This window comes from Saccopteryx leptura, chromosome 3 (assembly GCF_036850995.1).
Source record: "Saccopteryx leptura isolate mSacLep1 chromosome 3, mSacLep1_pri_phased_curated, whole genome shotgun sequence".
Classification (NCBI taxonomy): domain Eukaryota; kingdom Metazoa; phylum Chordata; class Mammalia; order Chiroptera; family Emballonuridae; genus Saccopteryx; species Saccopteryx leptura.
In genome coordinates, this window is record NC_089505.1 from 76905925 (window position 1) to 76928696 (window position 22772).

The window sequence follows — 22772 nt, forward strand, 5'->3', positions numbered from 1 at the left end:
TGATGACTTCATCTGTTTATTTCTCTCTCTGTGCCCTCCAACTCACAACAACACAAACTCTATAAATTTCACCTCATAGTCTGTAACCAGTGCCCTTCTCCCCAGAGAAGTGCCCGGCAGGATTCCTTTCTTCCTTTCAATAAAGCCTGTTACTCTGGTGTTTTGGACTCCCATGGATTCCAACAGTCAGGAGTGATGACTGGTCATCCTCCACAGATTAGGAATGGTGATTTGTCATCCTCTACAGGTTGGGGGAAGTAGTATGAAGGAGAGTGAGTGCAGAGTGAATGAGATGGACACCAGAAAAGGGTTTTGACTCTCCAACAGAGTGAGCGAGTGTTGAGTTCATAACCATGGGTCCACAGGGGACCTCGTAAAACTAAGAGGCAGAATTTCATGATGATTGTTTATAGCAGCCTTCCAATAGTCATGAGGGCCTGCTATCTCTGTGACACATGTGACTGGCTACAGACAAAGAGAGTAGCATTCCCTCCAAGTTTCCCCTAACTTATCCCCAGCCCCTTCTTGTGGCATGACTGGTGTTTGTCTGGGAGACATGGGAGTTTGACAGGAAAAACCTACTCCCCTGGACACAATGATTAAAAACTTTAAGAAAGAGTTCTGAGGGGATAACAGAGTTACTCTATCCCCAAGAATATTAAGGACCTTGTGTGAATGAGAATGGCCAACTTTTGGGGTGCTGTGGCCAGTAGAAGGAAGCTTGGATAAGTCCCTTGTACAGAAAGTGTGGATGGTAGTTACTAGAGAGCCAGGCCACGCCAATTAGTTTTCCTACATAGATACCTGGCTCACACTGGTGTCTTCACCCTCCCTCTTGGCTTAGTGGTCAGGCTTCCACTGTCTTGGGAGCAAAGGCAGGGAGGCATTCCACCAAACCCAGAGAGCCACTGCTTCCACCAGTGCCAGAAACCTTAACCCTGAGCAAACAAGAAGAAGCAAAAACTTTGGCTTCCCCACCATATGTGCCTGCAAGGATTTACCTTTTCATAACTGGATCACCATCTACCACAGAGATTGCTACTGACTCAGGCCTTTCATGACTGGATCTATCAAGTCCCAGCATAAGTTTCCCCAATCTGGAACTGCCTCCCTTTGCCCCTCCAGAACCAGGTCCAGGCTCACCTCCCCTAGCCGGGAGGTTGTGATCAAAGAGTGCAGATGCCTGTGATAGAAGTGAGGAACACAGTGATAAATGATCAGGAGCATATAGTAGAATAGCCGGTGATGGTGTACCAGCATTTCACCACCACCGACCTCCTTAATGGAAAGCACCACACTCCCTCTTACACAGAAAAGCCTCAGGCTGTAATAGATCTCATGCAATAATACATCCCAGTCCTCACCATGAGGAGACAAACAGTGTTTCCCAACCTTTTTGTGCCATGCCCCACCTTAACCTTTCTAAAATTTTTATGTCCCCCCTATGTAACATACATAATTTTTAACATTAAAAAATTGATTTGTTCACTTAATAAACATAAATGATAGGTTCTAGGAAGAAATCACTATGAAATTGTTAACAAAACACAGTAAGTAAAATTTCAAAACATATAATGAAAAACAGAAATTTAAATTCCAAATAATTTTAATACAGATTTTTCTATATTAATTTATTATTTTAATTTAGTGTGATCCTTGCGCTTGATGCTTGCTGCACAGAGATTTTATATTAGGTTCCAATTTGGTTAGCTTTAGTCTCAAGTCTCCACGTTGTGTTATATCCAGCCGATTTCTTTTTTTTACCAGTAAATCATTTACAGCATTAAATCCACATTCAGCTACAAATGAAGATGGAAACGGTAGCAATAGTTTTCTTGCACATTTGGTTGAATTTGGGTATTTGATTTCTGTTTCCTCACAAAGCCATGCCATCGCTCCTTTGATATTAAATAAAGCTTTAACTGACTCATCATTTTGCAATTCTGTGAGTTCTTCTTGATACTGCATATTTGATATATCAGACAAATCCACTAACATTGGCTGCATCATCCATGTTGAGAAATTAATATGAGCACTATGTTTCACCTTCAAATGCGCCTCAAGACGACCTCGTTTCATTGATTCGTTGGTCAAGCATTGCTGGCATAAAAGACAAAAAGGAATCCACTCATCGTGAACAGCGGTATGAACCCAAATTTTAAATATGCCTCTGAATATTGACGAGTTTTTTTCTTGCTTGCACCACTCATTTTACTATGGGCTATAAGAAATAAAAATAAGATCAATTAAAAACTAATATTAAAATATGTGTTAAAATATATTCAATGTGACATAGAGTAAATGTATACTAAAAATTCATATTTATTTAAATGTATATAACACATTTACTACACTACCACCGCAAATCAAAAGGTATCTATATTTTTTCCACTTGACAAAATTTTCTGGAAAGTTATGCTTCTAAAATTAAAATTGTCGTGCATGCACTATTATAGCCCCAATAATATTTATAAAATATTAGTGCTTTTTAGCCCCAATGCAAGAGGTACTTAATAAAGAGTTTAATATTGATAAAAATAAAATCAAATACTTACCAATTATATCTATACAATATATATATGTATATTTATTAAATCAACAAGCTTTTACAACAGTTTTGACTGACACTTATTTCAAATTAACACCAACTGAATGATGTGAAACACTACAGAAGTTGCGATGGGCCAATTAGGTGAGAATAACTGCGTTGTTTAGCGAGTTTTTAAAACGTCCGGGGTTCCCCGCGGCAGACGGCACGCTCCGCGGTGAACCCAGGATGAAGTTTACTTGATGACGCCAATCACCCAGTTGATATTTTGGTCTCGTCAGATGAAATTATACTTAATAATTATTTACCGCAATTATTTAAGAATAGCATTTTTTGTAAAATTTGGCACCGATATCTAGCATTGCATTTAAATGGCCCGGGGCGAAAGAGTTAAAGTCGTGTCGAGTCCATTTTCAAATTGCCCCCCTTAACTATCGAATTGCCCCCCTGTGGGGCGTGGGCCCCACGTTGGGAAACACCGCTCTAGATCAAACTCAGACCTTCCGCAATCTCCAACTACTTTCCACCGCAAATCAAATCTTTTTTTCCCCTCAGTCTAATAGGCTTCTTTAAACACTGGATTATCAATTTTGCTCTCGTAGTCAAGCTCCTCAGTGAGATATTCTGAACATGTCTTTTAAGGTCTATAATAGTCAAGGAAGTAACAGAAAAGGCAAATAAGGCCCAAAAAGAAGTCAGGAAATACCAGCTTTTGGTATATGCTCTTAAAGGCTCCAATGCCCTAAAGGGCTTTATAGGATTCCATCAGGGCTCTGCTTCAAGAGTGGAAAGAAAGATCATTGAACTGAAACCTACAAGGCTTCCTGGTCCCACTGGTTGACACGTCTGTGCTGTGGAAGAGGGACAAGAGAAAGTAAGCTGCCCCCTTGGTCCATGGAGGGAGGGTTCAGTCTCTTCTAGCCCTGCTTCAGCTACTTGTGACCTGACCTTGCTCAGCTTACTAGGAATTGCCACTGAAGGCCCAAGGACATCGTTCATAAGCCTAAGGTATTTCTTCCAAGTAGCAGATAAACTGATCTCATTTCTTGGAAACACAAGGGCCATCTACTATGCCTTGTCTGAATATTTGAATTTTATTTATCCCTCAAAGATCTCTACTGTGGGTATGGACAGTCTGATTTTGTTGCTTTATTTAATGTATAGCATCTTCTTTATTCCTCTTGTCTCAATGCCACATACCTATTGTAGGCTGGGACCTGCTGCTGATTCCAGCTGGAAGCAGAGGTCACTAGGACTTAAACTCTAGCTACAAGGTGTAGAAATGTAACCACTGTTTCCCTAAGTACTTGCAGGATTTACACATTATGCAGCAAACTGTTCAAAGACTGTCCAAGAGGTGCTTCCAGCATTACATCACCCAAGTACTGACTTTCACGTGGACAGGTCCACACACCATGATCCTGACAACTCCCACTGCTGTTAAAGTAGAATAACAGCTTAACACCCACATGTGTCTCCCTACTAATTGGACAGGAACCTGTACCCTAATCTATCTCACTCCAAATATCAACCTAATCCCACCCCATGAGCCTCTTTCAATTCCTAGTACACTACCCATCAATATAAGGACCAAACGAGCTGTACAGTTAATCCTTCTTGTTGCTTTAGGAATCTCTACAAAGTAGGTCTAGGGGCAGGGGGACTGGCCATTGCCCTGTCTTATTCCCACTTTCTCTCTCTTTCTGAAGCCCAGAAAATTCGTAAACATGAAATCAGTTATTTCACACAAACTGGGTGTCTTGACTATTACCTTTCATTGGTCCACTCACTCTCCTATTTATTTTTCTAACTTTTGGACCCTGCTACTTATGTTTGTTCACTAGTTTCTTACAGAACCACATGCAGACCTTCAGAAAATTGGAAAAAACCCTTGTACTTGATGCTAGCACCAATTATAGGACCAATCCTAATTTTGTGTCTAATATTAATGCTCTTCTTTCTTTATCAAGTTCCTGCAGGCTCTAATGAGAGAAATCTCCAGGATTACCTACAATCAAATGCTTTTACAACCCCTACTCCAACTACCTGGGGGGGAGGAGTTCACGAAGGAGGCCCCCAATATGGATAACAGCAGGAAGTAGCTCCAGAAGATGGCTGGTTTGAGACAAACCTCCTTCCTGAACCCCATACCCTTTCCTTCCCCCCACGTCTTTTCCTTTTTATCATACCACAGAGTTGAGAAATGATAGATATATGAATTTACCAGAACTCCAACTGCTCTTTGGCTGTTCTGCCTGGCTGCCTGATCTCACCCTTACTCACTGTATAATGGCCACTGAGGCAGAGGAGTACCAGAAAGCTTATCAACTACCTCAAAAAAGGAGCATTCTGGGAAGCCGAAACTGTAAAACTGTAAAAGGGAACATACCAGAACTTCTGACTCAGTATTTCCTCAGGCTCTCCCAAGCCCTATAAAATCAGCTCATAGTCTGTAACCGGTGCCCTCCTTCCCGGAGAAGTGCCCGGCAGGGTTCCTTTTTCCCTTTCAATAAAGCCTGTTACTCTGGTCTTTTTGGACTCTCATGGATTCCAACAGTTTATGTGTGGAACTGTACTCAGGTCTGTGAAAAAAAGGAATTAAGCAAAATTAGGGAGTGCCCTGATAAGTCATCTCAGCAGTTTGTCTCACCCGCCTACTTCAGGCAGTTGTAAGAATAGTATAAGAATGCAAATTCTGCCTGGCCTGTGATGGCACAGTGGATGAAACATCCTGGAATACTGAGGTCACCAATTTGAAACCCTGGGCTTGCCTGGTCAAGGCACATATGGGAGTTGATGCTTCCAGCTCCTCCCCCTTTCTCTCTCTCTCTCTCTCTCTCTCTCTCTCTCTCTCCTCTCTATAATGAATAAAGAAAATCAATTCTTTTGTTCCTTCCTTTTGTATGCACATTTTTTCTCCCTCAGAATATTTAGGTGTAAAATCCAGTGCCCATGGGATAAGAGGGGTTATAGTAGCCTTGTGGTAGGGCAGAGGAGATGCCCTCTTTGCCTCTGCATCTGCTCTGGCATTTCCTTGGGCTTCTACCATTTCTCCCTTCTGGTATCCTAAGCAGTGGATCACTGCTATTGTTTTGGATTCCTATCTGCTTCCAGAAACTGGAGAATTTCTCCTAGATATTAAAGTTCTTTGCCACCAGCAGTTAAGAGTCCTCTCTCTTTCTAAATTGCCCCATGTACTTGAAGAGTGAAGAGGGCAAAATGAGCATCATTAAAGGTATTACTTTTTTCTTTCCCTGAGCTCCAAGGTTTTAGTCAGGGCAATCAGTTCTGCCTGCTGATCAGAGGTGCCTGAGGTTAGAGGCCACACCTCTATACTCTCTGTTAGAGTCAGTACTGCATACCCTGCTTGCTTTTCTCCCCATGAGTGACAGAGCTGCTTCAGTCCACATACAGCTCTCAATCGTGCTCCCTTAGGGGTTGATCTAGTAAGCCTGGCCATCTGGAGTATACTGAACCAAGCACTTCTAAGTAATTGTGCTGCGGCTTTCCCTCCTTCATTGTGAGCAGTGTTGCTGGATTTAAAGTGGTACACACCTGTTTTACCAGTCTTGGGGTTTCACATAACAAACTCCGGTACTTAATGAGACAGGTATTAGTGAGCCAGTGATGTCCTTTGGCATTCATCAGAGTCACTCAGCATGTGGCACCTGCATCTTTTGGTCTTGCCCCAAGTTAATTTGTCTGCTTCTTGCACCAGCATGGCCATGGCTGCTAGGGCTCTCAATTAATATGGCCAGCCTTTGCAACTCCGTCTAGTTGCTTGGAGGGGTAGGCTACTGGTCTATGCCATGACCCCAAGTCCTAGGTTAATACACCCACTGCTGTGTTGCTCCTCTTGAAGACATACAACACAAAAGGTTTTGCTAGGTTAGGAAGACCTGTTGCTGGGGCAGCTTGCAATTTTATTTTAAGAGTCAGAAAATCACACTTGTTTCCTGACCCACACTCCATGGGCTCTTATTCTATCCCCTTTTTAACTTTATAGAAGGGTTTGGTCAGTACAGCAATGTTGGGGATCCACAAATGGCAGAATCCTACTGCACCCAGGAAGTCTCTAACTCGGTGTTTCCCAACGTGGGGCCCACGCCCCACAGGGGGGCAATTCGATAGTTAAGGGGGGCAATTTGAAAATGGACTCGACACGACTTTAACTCTTTCGCCCCGGGCCATTTAAATGCAATGCTAGATATCGGTGCCAAATTTTACAAAAAATGCTATTCTTAAATAATTGCGGTAAATAATTATTAAGTATAATTTCGTCTGACGAGACCAAAATATCAACTGGGTGATTGGCGTCATCAAGTAAACTTCATCCTGGGTTCACCGCGGAGCGTGCCGTCTGCCGCGGGGAACCCCGGACGTTTTAAAAACTCGCTAAACAACGCAGTTATTCTCACCTAATTGGCCCATCGCAACTTCTGTAGTGTTTCACATCATTCAGTTGGTGTTAATTTGAAATAAGTGTCAGTCAAAACTGTTGTAAAAGCTTGTTGATTTAATAAATATACATATATATATTGTATAGATATAATTGGTAAGTACTTGATTTTATTTTTATCAATATTAAACTCTTTATTAAGTACCTCTTGCATCGGGGCTAAAAAGCACTAATATTTTATAAATATTATTGGGGCTATAATAGTGCATGCACGACAATTTTAATTTTAGAAGCATAACTTTCCAGAAAATTTTGTCAAGTGGAAAAAATATAGATACCTTTTGATTTGCGGTGGTAGTGTAGTAAATGTGTTATATACATTTAAATAAATATGAATTTTTAGTATACGTTTACTCTATGTCACATTGAATATATTTTAACACATATTTTAATATTAGTTTTTAATTGATCTTATTTTTATTTCTTATAGCCCATAGTAAAATGAGTGGTGCAAGCAAGAAAAAAACTCGTCAATATTCGGAGGCATATTTAAAATTTGGGTTCATACCGCTGTTCACGATGAGTGGATTCCTTTTTGTCTTTTATGCCAGCAATGCTTGACCAACGAATCAATGAAACGAGGTCGTCTTGAGGCGCATTTGAAGGCGAAACATAGTGCTCATATTAATTCAGATTTGAGTTACTTTAAAACTTTAAAGAAAAAATTTGAAAAAAGAACAACATTAAAGTCTCTATTTACTGCTCATACTTCAACTAATAATTGTGTTCTTGAGGCTAGTTATCAAATTTCTTTATTCATCGCTAAAACTGGAGAAAATCACACTATAGGAGAGAATTTAATAAAACCGTCAATATCAGCATTTCTTAAAAACAGTTCTTGAAAAAGATGACAAAGATGTAAAAGCTATGCCACTCAGTGACAATACTGTTAGCAGAAGAATAGACGAAATGAGTGAGGATATTGAAAAACAACTTATTGAAAAGCTGAAAACAAGAAAATTCTCCTTGCAAATGGATGAATCAACTTTGAGAGACAGTGAGGCAGTATTGATAACTTACGTAAGATATATTGATAAAGGACATTTTGCTGAAGAAATGTTGTTGTGTAAAAGATTAGAAAGCACCACTACCTCCAAAGATATATATATAATAAGCTAAAAAACTACTTAGATGTCAATGATATACCAATGAAAAATATTACATCTTGTGCTGCAGATGGTGCTCCCAATATGATGGGCAAGAAAAATGGCTGCTTAAAATTGATGAAAGATGCGAATCCAGAAATGATTCTTGTGCATTGTGTTATTCATAGGGAAAACTTGGTAGCTAAAAACATCTCGCCTGTTCTGAATGAAGTATTACATACAGTAATAAAGTGTGTTAATGCTATTAAAGCTAGTGCCAAATGTGAGCGTCTTTTCAAGCTATTTTGTGAAGAACAAAATGAAGACCATGTGAGACTTTTACTTCATACTGAAGTCAGATGGCTATCTAAAGGAAACTGTTTGAAAAGATTTATGGAACTGTTTGATACTCCTAGTGATTTTTTAAGCGACAAACCTGAAATGAAGTATCTGTTAACAACGGATGGGAAAGCATTTGTGAGTTATTTAGCCGATATCTTTGAAAAACTAAATATATTAAATAAGCAACTTCAAGGAACAAATAAAACTCTTGTCGATGCAAAAGCAAAGATATTTGGTTTCATTATCAATATTGAGTTATGTCAGAAACATATTAACAACAAAAACTTTAAACAGTTTCATTGGCTCCAGAAATGTGAAGTAACTGATACTGCTTTACTTGTTACTGTCAATCATTTGAATATTCTATCGGCTGATTTAAAAGAAAGATTTTCTGATTTAAAACAAATTGATTTCTCAACATGGATGATGCAGCCAATGTTAGTGGATTTGTCTGATATATCAAATATGCAGTATCAAGAAGAACTCACAGAATTGCAAAATGATGAGTCAGTTAAAGCTTTATTTAATATCAAAGGAGCGATGGCATGGCTTTGTGAGGAAACAGAAATCAAATACCCAAATTCAACCAAATGTGCAAGAAAACTATTGCTACCGTTTCCATCTTCATTTGTAGCTGAATGTGGATTTAATGCTGTAAATGATTTACTGGTAAAAAAAAGAAATCGGCTGGATATAACACAACGTGGAGACTTGAGACTAAAGCTAACCAAATTGGAACCTAATATAAAATCTCTGTGCAGCAAGCATCAAGCACAAGGATCACACTTAATTAAAATAATAAATTAATATAGAAAAATCTGTATTAAAATTATTTGGAATTTAAATTTCTGTTTTTCATTATATGTTTTGAAATTTTACTTACTGTGTTTTGTTAACAATTTCATAGTGATTTCTTCCTAGAACCTATCATTTATGTTTATTAAGTGAACAAATCAATTTTTTAATGTTAAAAATTATGTATGTTACATAGGGGGGACATAAAAATTTTAGAAAGGTTAAGGTGGGGCATGGCACAAAAATGGTTGGGAAACACTGATCTAGAGTGAGACCTCAAGTGGTGGGGTTAAGGTGATGCCCAGATAGACTACGGACTAGGATTGAAGTTGAACCTTAGCAGAGAAGACACAATATCCCTTCAGGATGAGGAAGTTAAGAAGAGTGGCAGTGTGTCTCCTTGAGGCAGGCAGGGAGGGGCTGCAGAAGAGTAAGTTATTTATATGTTTGTTAGAGAGTACTAGTTTTGAGATGGCATGCTGCTAAATCTTGAGTTAGTACCTGCCCAAACAGGTGTGGGCTGTTTTTGATCCTCTGGGGTAAGACAGTCCATGTAAGTTGCTGGGCTGCATTAGTATCTGGATTAGTCCAAGTGAATGCAAACAGAAAGTAAGTGTCAGGGTGTAGAGGAATGGTAAAGAAGGCATTCTTGAGGTCTATGACAATGAAGTGAGTGGCGTTTAAGGGAATGTGTGACAATAACTTGTAGAGGTTAGGGACTACTGGATGGAGGGGAACTACCACCTCATTGATTAGGTGTAAGTCTTGTAGGAGACGATAAGCCCCTGAAGGTTTTTGAACAGGAAGGATGGGGGTATTGCAGGGAGAGTTTGTGGGGATGAGTAAGCTTTGATTTAAGAGGTGGGTAATTATTGGTTTAAGACCTTAGAAACAGACACAGTTACACATTAAACAAAGACTTCACATACAAATTATGAATTAAGGAATTTAAATGTGTGCACTTTACTTGTTTCAATTAAAGTTATACTAGAGATATTTTCTGACAAACAAAGAGACAAAACCGATTACTTACTCACACAGCTTAATAGAAAATTCTGCTTTTAAGTTGTTTGAGATGGCAGGGAGTTGTCAGCATAGAGGGGAGGAAGAGAGAAAACAGACAGATGGACAGCATGAATAGCTGGATGGAAAGAAGAAGGGTCAGAATCTGCAGAAGGAGGAGGAGGAGATTAAAATGCTGTTGGTGGTGTCACATGGTCAGAGGAGTCAAAAAGATTTGGAGCTGTGAAGAGAGGGGAGAGTATGAGGGAAAGAAGGGCATAGCTGTAGCCGAAGCCAATGGGGTGGGAGGATGGGTAAGATACAGCCAAAGCCGGTGGGGAGAGGGGAATGGGTCATAGAAGAAAAAGAGACAGAGCTGCCCATCTGTAAGGAGGGAGGAGGGGTTTAAGAACACAGTGGAGAAGGGAGAGGCCCCTGGCCTGCAGGAGAGGAGAAAGAGAGAGACTGGTATTTTCAAGTGAGTGAGAAAGAGGATTCAGTCAAGAGAGGGGAGGGGGCTTTTTGGAGGGAAGAGACTGAAGTGAAAGAGATTCACACAGGAACCAGAGAGGGGTCCTGAGAGAGGGGTACCCCGGGGGTCAGGAAGGAGGGGAAGGCAGTTGGGAGTCCATGGAGAAGGAAAGATTAGGAGCAGAGGTTTTAGGTGAGGTTTCTTTGGCCAAAAAAAATGGCCTGCGTGTAGAACAGAAGGCTCAGAAATTAAGGACAGGAGTGAAGGGAGAAGAAGGCCTGCATGAAAGGAATTTCTGATGCCCTTCTGGTCCGGTGGCAGAAATTGTCAAGATCTCTTAGGATATTGTAATGGTACTAGAAATCAACCTGGCTAGGTGCCTAGACTTTCAAGGAAGTCTTTAGAAGCAGGCCACTCATCAAAACCTTCCAAACTGTGAAACTCAGAGAGTAGAGTGAGTCCCAAAGGAGTAGAGGAGTCCTGAAGGAGTAGTCCCAAAATAGTAGAGTAGTCTCTGAGACCTGATATTGGGAGAAGCCCATGTTCCAAAGGGAGTCTGGCTGGACAATTTGAACTGAGAGGAGCCCACAGTAGAGGAGACTGGTGAGAGAAGGGGACATCCCCACCTTCACTCACAGTTCCGAGAGTAGAAAATCTCTGTAGAAAGAGATTCAGAAAAGAGGTTGTCACCCCAAGGCCGAGATCCTGGGATATAGGAGAGTAGCCTGGCTAGGCATGCCTAGACTTTTGTAGTAGTCCAGTAAAGAAGTAGAGGCAAACCACTCGTAGATATGGGGTCCGAAGTCAAAACTATCCGACCAGGAAGGGGTGTTTTTAGAGAGAAATTTGGAGGCCAACAGGAAAGGGGAGGGAGAAACTCCTTACCTTTCTGGTCTGGCAGGGGTTCGAGACAGGGTCAGATTGCCAGCCAATCAACCTACAATTGCTTGTCCAGGCTTCGTTTGGACAGCAAAGAGGGATCATCCAGGTAAAGGGTACCCCATCCCCGATTTTGGCACCAAATGTTGGAATCCATGGGAGTCCAAAAAGACCAGAGTAACAGGCTTTATTGAAAGGAAGAAAGGAACCCTGCTGGGCACCTTTTTGGGGAGAAAGGCACTGGTTACAGACTAAAGGGTGAATTTAATAGGGCTTGGGAGAGCCTGAGGAAATACTGAGTCAGAAGTTCTGGTATGTTCCCTTTTATGGTTTTACAGTTTTAGCTTCCTGGAACGCTCCTTCTTGAGGTGGTTGATCATCTTTCTGGAACTCTTCTGCCTTAGGGGCGATTATCCAGTAAGTCAGAGTGAGGTCAGGCAGTCAGGTAAGACAACAAAAGGGCAGTTGGAAGTTCTGGTAAATTCATATATCTATCACAAACAAGATAATTTACAGTACAGAAATACAGCTATAACACATAAATCTGATTAATCCTAATACTTCAGTTGCTATTAGCTCCCAACTCTGAAGAGAGAACAGAGCACACCTCAAAAAACACAGATTAAATTAGCAAGTTTTTATGATCCAAATTACATTCTATTTACATTTAAATGAGTGCTCTTCAGATGTTCTAATTTTAAAGCAAAAATGTAGGAATGAAACTATTTTATTTTTTACTTCAATATTAGAGCCGGCATTTCCAATTTTTGCATGCAAGAACTTAATTTAGGCCTTCAAAGCAGACACATTTTGGACAAGGTTAGAGAAAAACTACATAGAAACTAGAAACAGAAAAATCAGAGAGAAACCTGGGATTTCAGAGCACAACCAGACCAGAAAGATGCCTGCCCAATCTCAGTCTGGGCATTTTCTGACAGAGGCACTGGAGGATGGAATTAGCAAAACCACCCTAAGAAAATAGACTCTCAGCAGCTGTGTGGGAGATTTTGTAGTCAGATCCACCAGGGGTCCTCTGCCGAATTTCCAGGCAAATAGGAAAGAAACAAATGATAGTTCAGAGGATTGTAGATAAAACATCATAACAAAACCAGATAATAACAGAAAAAGCTGTAACTTTACCTAAGTCTTTTATTTATGTAGGTCGGTAGGCAATAGGGAAAGGTCACGTAGGGAACTCAGGCCTGGGAACTTTGGCTGGGACTGCCCACAACCAAGCGCACCAAAAGAAACTTCCCAGAAACTCTTTGGAGAAGAGCGACACCACCGTCAGCCAGTGATATTTCACCACATCATATTAGCTTGACCACCCTAGGGGCCCTTTAAATATCTGTCACATGGGTCACCCCTTGCAACTTTCCTGGCCTCCGTCTTTCCTCGGGGCCAGGAAACCTTGTTGGGCAGGATGCACTCTATATTCAATAAAGCCTTTTATTATTCCACACTTCATGGCTCCGGTTCCTTCCTTCCTTCTTGGTGGGAAAAAATACCTTACAATCTATTCTCAGATTTCAGAGTTGCTCTAACTGGTGGCTCAGGTTGACCATGCTAAGACTCCTCATCTACTTCAGTTTTAGCTGAGCAGCAGACTGAGCAGCCAGAGAGAACTAGAAGCATCCACACTGCCCCACGTTCCTCGGGCCCCCAGCCACAGAGTACGGCACCAACTGTCAGAGAGACTGCCACTTTCATTCCTCCTGCTGTAGTCTCCTCACACCACTGCCTTCTCAGAACTTAACCTACTTGTTCCCCTGTAGCAGCACTAACCGTTCCCTCCTCCAGGAATCAGGGCACACATCTTGAACATAACGTAAAAAGCTTCCTAGCTGCATAACTATTCTTACAAAAAAGTCCCTTTCTTTTGACTCTGTCTCATAATTTCTTACACCCAAATGTACTCTCCCCAAAAAGCTCTTTTACTTATGCACACAACCCAGGGAGTCCCCTCACCTGCCTTCTTCAGCTTCAGTCCTGCCTTCCCTGAGGCCCCAGGTTGGTTGTCATTTGTTGCAAACCATCGTGACAAATAATTTTGTGGGTTTCCGGTGTGAATGGTAGAGGATTAGAAAATAAACACAGAAAGATAAAGGATGGGATCTGGAGGTCTTATGGTGGCTGATGGCCTATCAAACGCACAGGCACTCCCAAAAGCTTTATTGCTATAGTGTAAAGCAAAGTCATTTGCACATCAATGAGAGCTCAGATAAAAAGTGACATTTCAGAGGCAAACTAAGAATTCTCCACAGAGCCCCTCCCCCAAAAAACCCCTCCATTATACATAATATCTTAACTTCACAAAACAAAGGGTAAAAACAAAACTGCCTCCAGTCTCTCCCAGTGACAGGGGAAATAGGATGAGTAAAAATACTTCGGCATCACAGCTAACATGGAGGTGTGGGGAAGGGCATGTAAATTGCCTTTACCAACTTCAACAATCAGTCAGAGGTTGTGGGGAAGAGCTTAGCCTTTAGCAGCTTAGTCAAGCAAGTGAGGTGGGGGGATAGGCAGCAAAGACCCTGTCAGCTCACTGCCTGTTGCCCACACCTTTTTGTCCCCCACAAATCTAAATTTCAAAGTCCATGTCAGCTTGCAGTCTCCAACAGAATGAGTAAAGGGGTAATTTTCTAGACAACAGAGGAGTGGGGGAGATCAGTGAATTGGAGAGAATACTATGCACCCCAATAATTGAGATAGAGAAAGAAAACAGTAGTTCTGAATATTCAAGGAGTGCCAAGTAAGTGGCCTTATATCTAATAGGGGAGAAATGGCCTTACTGGAAACCTGTAGAGTTACCCAAGGCTCTGCCATTCAGATGGGGCAGGTGGAGGCCTGTGGCGAGGTCAGGTCCCATCAGTCTTCTTTACTCCAGGGTGTCAAGAAGTACTAGTGCCAGGGAGAGGCTGGGGCAAGAAGGGAGGTCTCTCATGCCTTGAGGGGCTCTGGGAGGTCGGAACTCCAATGGCCCACACAACTGTAGAGAGGGCAGGGTCTGCCTAGTGGCCTGGGATTGGGACAGAACAGTTCCAGTCTATCTCCCATCTGTCCTTAAAGTAGGCACCTGGCGAAGGCCCAGATAATCCCTGCTGGGATTTGGGGAGACCTCTTTTATTTTAAAGCCTGGTGGATCCCCTGGCAAACATCTACAGGGTCTGAGCTGGTCTCTGATCCTCCTCCAATTATTGAAGACTTCTGTATGGCCAGTAGTTGCAGCCATGGCTGCCATGCAGGTGCAGGTGTCCATAAGATTCAGTCAGATGGTAAAGAAACAGTGGAGCCTGACCAGGCAGTGGCACAGTGGATAGAGCATTGGACTGGGATGCAAAGGACCCAGGTTCGAGGCCCCGAGGTCGCCAGCTTGAGTGTGGGCTCATCTGGTTTGAGCAAAAAGCCCATTAGCTTGAACCCAAGGTTGCTGGCTCCAGCATGGGGTTACTCAGTCTGCTGAAGGCTCGTGGTCAAGGCACATATGAGAAAGCAATCAATGAACAACAAAGGTGTTGCAATGCGCAATGAAAAACTAATGATTGATGCTTCTCATCTCTCTCTGTTCCTGTCTGTCTATCCCTGTCTATCCCTCTCTGACTCACTCTCTGTCTCTGTAAAAAAAAATAATAAAAAACAAAACAAAAACAAGAAAGAGTGGAGCCAAAAATGGTGGGCCATTGCTTTATTCTAGCCTCGCACTGGCCAGTGAGTAAACACACAGCAGGAAAAACACTTTCCTTTCACACAGGGCTCTCAAAGCCACTTGCACATTCTCTGGCTCCACAACAAGGAGAATCTTCTCCAGTGTTTCCTAGAATCAAACGCCCCCACCAGTCTCAGTCACCTCTGGTTCCCTACCTGCCAACATAGCTTTTTACTCTGCAAAACTGGCTTCTCTGTCTTTAGCACCCTGCCATCCTCGCTTCTACTTCTTCCATCTTCTCCTGCTTCTTTCTAAACCTTTCAGCACAAAGACCTCTCCTCCAGCATATATTAGCATAACAATGGCCTTTCCCAAGCAGGAAGGTTATTAGCAATTTCACAGACACATACCTGGCTGGCACTGCCCAAAGCCATTTTGTAACAATAAAAGTGAGCAAACTTAAAAAACACAAGTTTTACAAACTCATTTGCCTAACAATCTTAAAGGCCAGGTTTAGTATTTTCCTTTGAATCTCTTTATTCTCTATAATATGCAACTGTTTTCTCTTTGTTTCCTTTCTTGTTCCTTTCTCTTTCTTTCCTCTCAGCACACACCCTCTTCAACCTGCACAAACATTCTGCACCTTTTATAAACTTCTTTATCCATTCAGAACTAATTTTTAAGAAACTATTTCTATACCATATACCTTTTATTGCTGACACTATATAATTTCTTTCCAATTACTTAAAATTCTCAATTTTCAAAATACCTTAACATTAAGTGAGAACTAAGCCAGTAATGTTAGTTCGACTGAAGAGGGACACACAGGCCTGATGAGGTTTATAAGAAGTTTATTTATGCATCTGCAAAGGAGACGGGCTGAGATCCTGGCGGTGGCAGCAGAGAGCTTCAGGAAATGAGTGACTTTTAGAAGGATGGTTGTAGGCATTTGCTGGCATGGGGTTGGGTGCACCTGGACATGCTCAGATTAGCATATCTGGTTTGCTGCCTTGAGCACAGACTGTCTCCCTTTCTGAACCCTCAGGTCCCTCCCAATGGCCTTGTCCCAAGGACATTTTCCAGAAACTTCCCAAAGTGGGAGGGAAGATGCTTAAGAGGAGGTGGAGAGAGGGTAAGGGAGATGGTTACTATGAGATTGGTTGGCAATGAGGGAAAGTCACGTGAGGAACTAGGCCTGGGAACTTTGGCTGGAACCGCCCACAGCCATGACCGCCAAAAGAAATTTCCCAGGAGCTTTTTGAAAAAGAATGAGCAACTGTCAGCCAATGAAAATGAACACGTCATATCAACTCGCCATCACCCTACCGACTCTATTAATTACTCCCCAGCAGAAGAGTCTGCACGACTTCTTGCCCCCCCCCCCCTCTTGTTTCGTGGACCAGAGAACCTCGTCCAGAAAGTGCTCTACTAAATAAAGCTTTTGCTATTCCACATTTGATGGCTACACCCTTCTTTCTTCCTCTGCGGGGAAAATACCTTACACTTACTAAAGAAATTGCCCTAGTGGGAAGTTGGGTAAGGGAAATTTGAGTTTTAAAGGGGCTCTGGATTTAAAGAAGTGTTGAACCCAAATATAACATGTTGAGGACTGTGACATCTTAGGACAAGCAGTGCAGGCCACCAGCCATGAAAACTGAGTACATGGCTGGAGGGAAAAAAAAAAAAGATAAACAACCATTAGAAAGAAATGTAGCAATATTTTTCACAGAACTCTATGTACCCAGACCAAGGAAGCCCTACCCTAGAGACTTAGCTAAGAACAAGGTCAGCTAATCACACCTCTCCCGCCCTTGTAAACATTGCTTGCTCGCTCAGCCTAGATAGCCACCCTATAAAAAGGAGCCATTTTATAAGCTCGGGGCTGCAGTGTTCCCTTGCATGGGTTGCCTGCAGTCCCTGCGCAGGTTTGCAATAAAACTTATAAAATTCACTTTGGGTTTGCTGTGGTCTGTCTCCTGGGATGTAACATATGGAGGCCCCAGAGAGATAGGCCGTGTAAGACCCCTCCTCATGGAGTGGGCTGCAGCAGACGTTGGTAGCTGGGCAGCCTCAGGCAGTTGCCGTTTGGAAACTGAATTTGGCTGATTCAAAACATTTGGAGTCTTGAGACTGTTTGGTAAGGAAGCTTCCTCTTTGAATATTTGGAAACAGAGCTCTAGTTAGAAAAGGGTTTAGTGGAGCAGGCGGGACGCCACCTGATTTCTCCCCACCCGGTCGGTCAGGGAACTCAGGATGCTGCCTTCTCCCTTTGGTTTTAGTTTAGAAGTTTTGTTTGTTTTGTGTGCATATTTGGTTTGTTTGTCTGCTTCGCCCATTGCTTCCTCACAGGATTCCTTCGAGAGTCAAGGGCCATGGGTCAGTGGCAATCTGCTGCCCTAATGCCTCTTCAGTACTTACTTGATAGCTTTTCTGATTTCTCTCGCAGGGCACGAGACTATGGGACTCCTGTTGATTCTACCACGTTGCGGACTCTTTGTGAACTAGAATGGCCAACTTAAGAGCAGACTGGCCAAACCAAAGATTGCTAGACTCATAGAAAACATAGAGAGTTTAGTGTACTATCACAAGCACCCACCTGCAGGCAGGTGGCAGAGTTAGTATGCAGTCCAGTACGGCAGCAGAGGTAGAGAAAGAAAAGGCAGCCAGGCTGAAGCTGGCTGCAGGAGAAGTAGCAGAAAGGGGAAAAAAAGAAGAAGCGGCAGGCTCCCCTCACAGTTTCAGGCACTTGCCAGTCCCCCTTGGGCATTGGGAATCCCAGGCACCCTGATTCCCTTTTTTGTATAACAAAGAAACTTCTTTCTTAGCTAAGGGGCTGCGCCACTGCTTAGTCAGACAAAAGATAACAGTGCAGTAAGCTAGAGGTTATCATCACCTTGCTACAGCCCCTGCCCTCCTCTGCTTTGGCTCCGGGAAATCTCCACCTCCATGTGGAGCCAGACCAGAGGAGAAGATTTAGGGAATTATAGGGTTACTATGTCCCTGAGAAAATTGAGGACCTTATGTAAACTAGAATATCCCACTGTTAAGAAAATAAGTTTATAAAACTGTGTGTTTTTTTAGTTTACTACCCCGACCCTTATAATGACTTAATGTAAAGCTCTATAGGTCAAAAAGAGGGTTAGCATCTCTTTGCCAGCTGAAAAGCCACAAAATAGTAACTACATTTTGACCATTCCTTATTTTTCTCTGAAAATCAGTAGTTCATTAGGAATAGTAGTTTATAATCTCTTATTGTAAATCGTACTAAATTTGTACTAAAAGTAAAGCATATGGAATTGTATAGTCTGTCAAATACAAAGACTTCCTTTTTGTACCAAGGATCTGTTGTTGTAAAAACAAAAACAAAAACATTTTCTATGTTAGAAATGTATTTGTTATTTCAACAGTCTTTTGTTAATTCTCCTTTTCATTTGCTATTTCATAGCCTGTGATGTTAAAATTTTAGTTTAAATATTAGGGGATATATAATAATTCAGTAATTGTTAATTGTTCAATGTTAGGTCACAAAACCCAGAGTAACAAATATTACTATTGATTGGCTTAATAGAAGAATTCTTAACATAATAGGTTGAAAGGAGAACTCTAGAGACATAATCCTGAACCGCCACCTGATTTACCACCACAGATCAAATCTTTTCTTTCCTCGGTCTAATAGGTTTCTTTAAATACAGGATTCCCAATTTTGCTCTCTTAGTCAAGCCCCTCAGTGAGATCTTCTGAGCATGGCTTTTAAGGTCTATAATGACCAAGGAAGTAACAGAAAAGGCAAATAAGGTCCAAAAGAAGTCAGGAAATACCAACTTTTGGCTCCACCGCCCTAAGGGGCTTCATAGCATTTCATCAAGGCCCTGCTCCAGAGTGGAAAGAAAGGTCATTGAATTGAAGCCTGTCAGGCTTCCTGGCCCCACCGGTTGACACACCTGTGCTGTGGAAAGAGGGACATGAGAAGGTAAGCTGCCCCCTTGCTCCATGGAGGGAGGGTTCAGTCTCTTCTAGCCCTGCTCCAGCTACCTGTGACCTGACCTTGCCCAGCGTTCTGGGAATTGCCACTGAAGTCCCAAGGACATCGTTCAGGAGCCTAAGGTATTTCTTCCAAGTAGCAGATAAGCTAATCTCATTTCTTGTAAACACAAGGGCCATCTACTATGCCTTGCTTGAATATTTAAGTTTTAATAATCCCTCAAAGGGTACTGACAGTCTGATTTTATTGCTTTATTTAATGTTTAGTATCTCCTTTTTTTCTCTTTTCTCAATGCCCCATGCCTATTATAGGCTGGGACCTGCTGCTAATTCCAGCTAGAAGCAGTGGTCACTAGGACTTAAACTCTAACTGCAAAGTGTAGAAATGTAACACCCTTTCCCTAAGTATTTACAGGTTTTATAGGTTGCTCAGCAAACTGTTCAAAGACTGTCCAAGAGGTACTTCTAGCAGTACACCACCCAAGGACTGACTCCCACGTAGACGGGTCCACACACCATGATCCTGACCACTCCCACTACTGCCAAGGTAGAAGGCATACCCGCCTAGGTCCACCGCAGCTGGCTGAAGCTTGCAGTCCCAGCAGAGACACCTTTGTGGACAGCGAAGACTGACCCCGCCAACCCTTGTAAGCTGACCCTGAGAAGGACAGCATGCCCTGCTTCAGCCACAAACCAGAATTTAACTGGTCCACGCATGGCTAATGCCTAGAGAAAAAAACTAAGAACTCTTTTAATCAGGCTTTAGGAAAAGGGAAACTAGGATAAAAAGAAAATCAACTTAATTGTCACTAAAGGTTAAAGATTTTTAAATCAGGAGTTCTGACTAGAAAGGAATTGTATGGTTTGGTAATAGAAGGTATAAGGTATAGAAATACTTTTGAAAGAAAAAGGAAAAGCAAGTTGTTATGAAGGCCAGTTATTTGTAGATAAGAAAGTGCATCAAAATTAAAGGTTTATGTAAGTTGCAGAAGGTTTGTGCAAGTTGTAAGAAGTTAGTACAGAGAAGAAAATACAAGGCAGGACATGTTCCTTGTGTATCAGCCCTGCAGATATTGCAGGAAAGTAGTTTATTATCTTAAAACAGTGTGTACTTGTGTACTTTTGCAAAAATATTGTACAAACGGGTTGAAAACACTGTAACCTTGTAGGTTTCGCCTATAAATACCCCTCTCCCTCTGAGCTCATCGCTGACCATTGTGAGAGGCGTAGTAGGCTAATCACTGGTCAGTGTATAAAACCCAAATTGATTACATCAGTTTAGGGTCCAGTTCCAGTTTGTTGTGGTTACACCACAGCATTTGTTCAAGAAAGAATAGATACTGTAAGACTTATGGTCTTAGCTCAGCCCTACCAGATTATACCCAGTTCGGATGAACAATATTAAAGTTCAATGATTTGAACTAGTAAGAAGAAAACGGGGGAATGTGACATTTTAGGACAAGCAGTGCAGGCCACCAGCTATGAAAACTGAGTGCATCCAGTACATGGCTGGAGGAAAAAAGAAAGAAAAAAAAAGATAAACAACTATTAGGAAGAAATGTAGCAATATTTTCCACAGAACTCTATGTACCCAGACCAAGGAAGCCCTACCCTAGAGACTTAGCTAAGAACAAAGTCAGCTAATCACACCTCTCCCACCCTTGTAAATGTTGCTTGCTCGCTCAGCCTAGATAGCCACCTTATAAAAAGGAGCCATTTTAGAAGCTCGGGGCTGCAGTGTTCTCTTGCGTGGGTTGCCTGCAGTCCCTGCGGTTTGCAATAAAACTTATAAAATTCACTTTGGGTTTGCTGTGGTCTGTCTCCTGGGATGTAACAAGGACCAAAAAGCCAACGGGGTTTTTGCAGTTTAGATTTTTGAGGGACAGAGGTGTGAGGAACTGGCTGTAAGCTGACAGTCTGCTCAATCACCTACGTCACTTTCTCTGTGAACTTGCTAAAGGCTGTTAAGCTGTGATGCTAAATTGTTTATGCTCATCCTACCCCCTACATCCCACAGAAAGACTGGAGGCAAGATTCTTCTGTCCTTTGTTTTGTGTAGAGTTAAGATGTTATGTATGGTAGGGGGTTTCTGCACTTGGTAAAACTCTTGGGTTGTCATGGAAATGTGATCAGAAATCTCTGATTTGCTAATGACCTTACTTTGCCCTATAAATAAAGGAAGAAGCGGTTTTTGAGCATGCTCTGTTCTTGCCAGCCGCAATTGCAGAGCCCTCTCGACCACCTCCTTTTATTCTTTAAGACTACTTTCTTAATTCCTTGCCATTCACACTTAGGAACTGGAATTACTAGCCATGATGGTTCGTGACACTAACAAGTAATTAGCAATTTTAGATGGATACTTTTATGAGCATATTTTATGACTTTCATGAACAGTTTTTTTTTATTGGAAACATTTATATTTATAGAAATTATAACAGAGACAAGAGGAATCTTTTGTAAACTCAGGCAAAACAAACATGTATTTTTGTTAAGAATTTTAAAAGATATTAATTTTAAACCAGTAGTAATATCAAATGCCTTTTTAGACCACCTGGTTAAAAAACATTTAGAATAACTTATATTTTTATATTTATTTTTTTGTGTGTCACAGAGACTGAGAGGGACAGATAAGGAAAGACAGAAAGGGAGAGAGATGAGAAGCATCAATTTTTCATTACAGTACCTTAGTTTTTTATTGATTGCTTTCTCAGATGTGTCTTGACCAGGGGCCTACAGCAGCCTGAGTGTCCCCTAGCTCAAGCCAGCAAACTTGGACTCAAGCTGGTAAGCCTTGCTCAAACCATATGATTTCACACTAAAGCTGGTGCCCTTGGGGTTTTGAACCTGCGTTCTCAGCATCCCAGTCCAACGCTCTATCCACTGCGGAACCTCCTGGTCAGGCTGGAATAACTTTATATATGTATGAAAATAGTATTCTTAATAGTTGTACAGAAGGCAATACTTATCACTTGTCTTTGGCAGCCTTCCAGGAAGGTCTAAGTGAAGGGAGGGAGCACACTACTCAGGTGCATGGGTTTTACAAGTGTCGATATGCATTCCCTGTCTTTTTTTTTCCTTTTTTTTTTAAGATTTACTGTCTGGAAATGGAAGTGAGATTTTTTCTACTTTGAATTATTATTCTCTTTTTGAATAGAATTTTTAATAATAATATGAAAGCTGGTGCATATCACAATAACCAAAAATACAAATAAAGACAAAGTCAAACAAAAAGGTATTTGTAATCTAAATCCTCCAGAAGGAGGGACAAAGACACTCATCTTTGTTTCACACCAACCTGTACTACAAACAACATTTACAAGGTCCAGATGACATAAAATCTGAAGGGTAGAGAGAGAATTCCCAGTGTGTATGGAACAGCAAAAATTTTAGTCAGACAGATGAGAGGTCTCAAACTAAAATGGACTACATAGAAACAAGGCAATTACAGTACACAGACACAAGCATGACACATAAATAATACCTGATTAAACCAAATAGCACGGTTGTAATCTGGCCCTTCAAGCAGGAGAGAATCAGCACATAGAATAACAATCAACGTGGCA

The 22772-nt window shown here is 41.6% G+C and overlaps 3 protein-coding genes across 4 annotated transcripts in view; 2 read left to right on the forward strand and 1 right to left on the reverse strand.

The window, feature by feature from the left end:
- LOC136399327 (zinc finger protein 420-like) overlaps window positions 1-22772 on the forward strand; it is a 375158-nt gene that overhangs the window by 331437 nt on the left and 20949 nt on the right. The gene's annotated exons all lie outside the window — the stretch shown is intronic.
- The window catches only part of LOC136399325 (zinc finger protein 420-like), a 135084-nt gene that overhangs the window by 91339 nt on the left and 20973 nt on the right, over window positions 1-22772 (forward strand). The gene's annotated exons all lie outside the window — the stretch shown is intronic.
- LOC136399324 (zinc finger protein 420-like) overlaps window positions 1-22772 on the reverse strand; it is a 288584-nt gene that overhangs the window by 57472 nt on the left and 208340 nt on the right. The gene's annotated exons all lie outside the window — the stretch shown is intronic.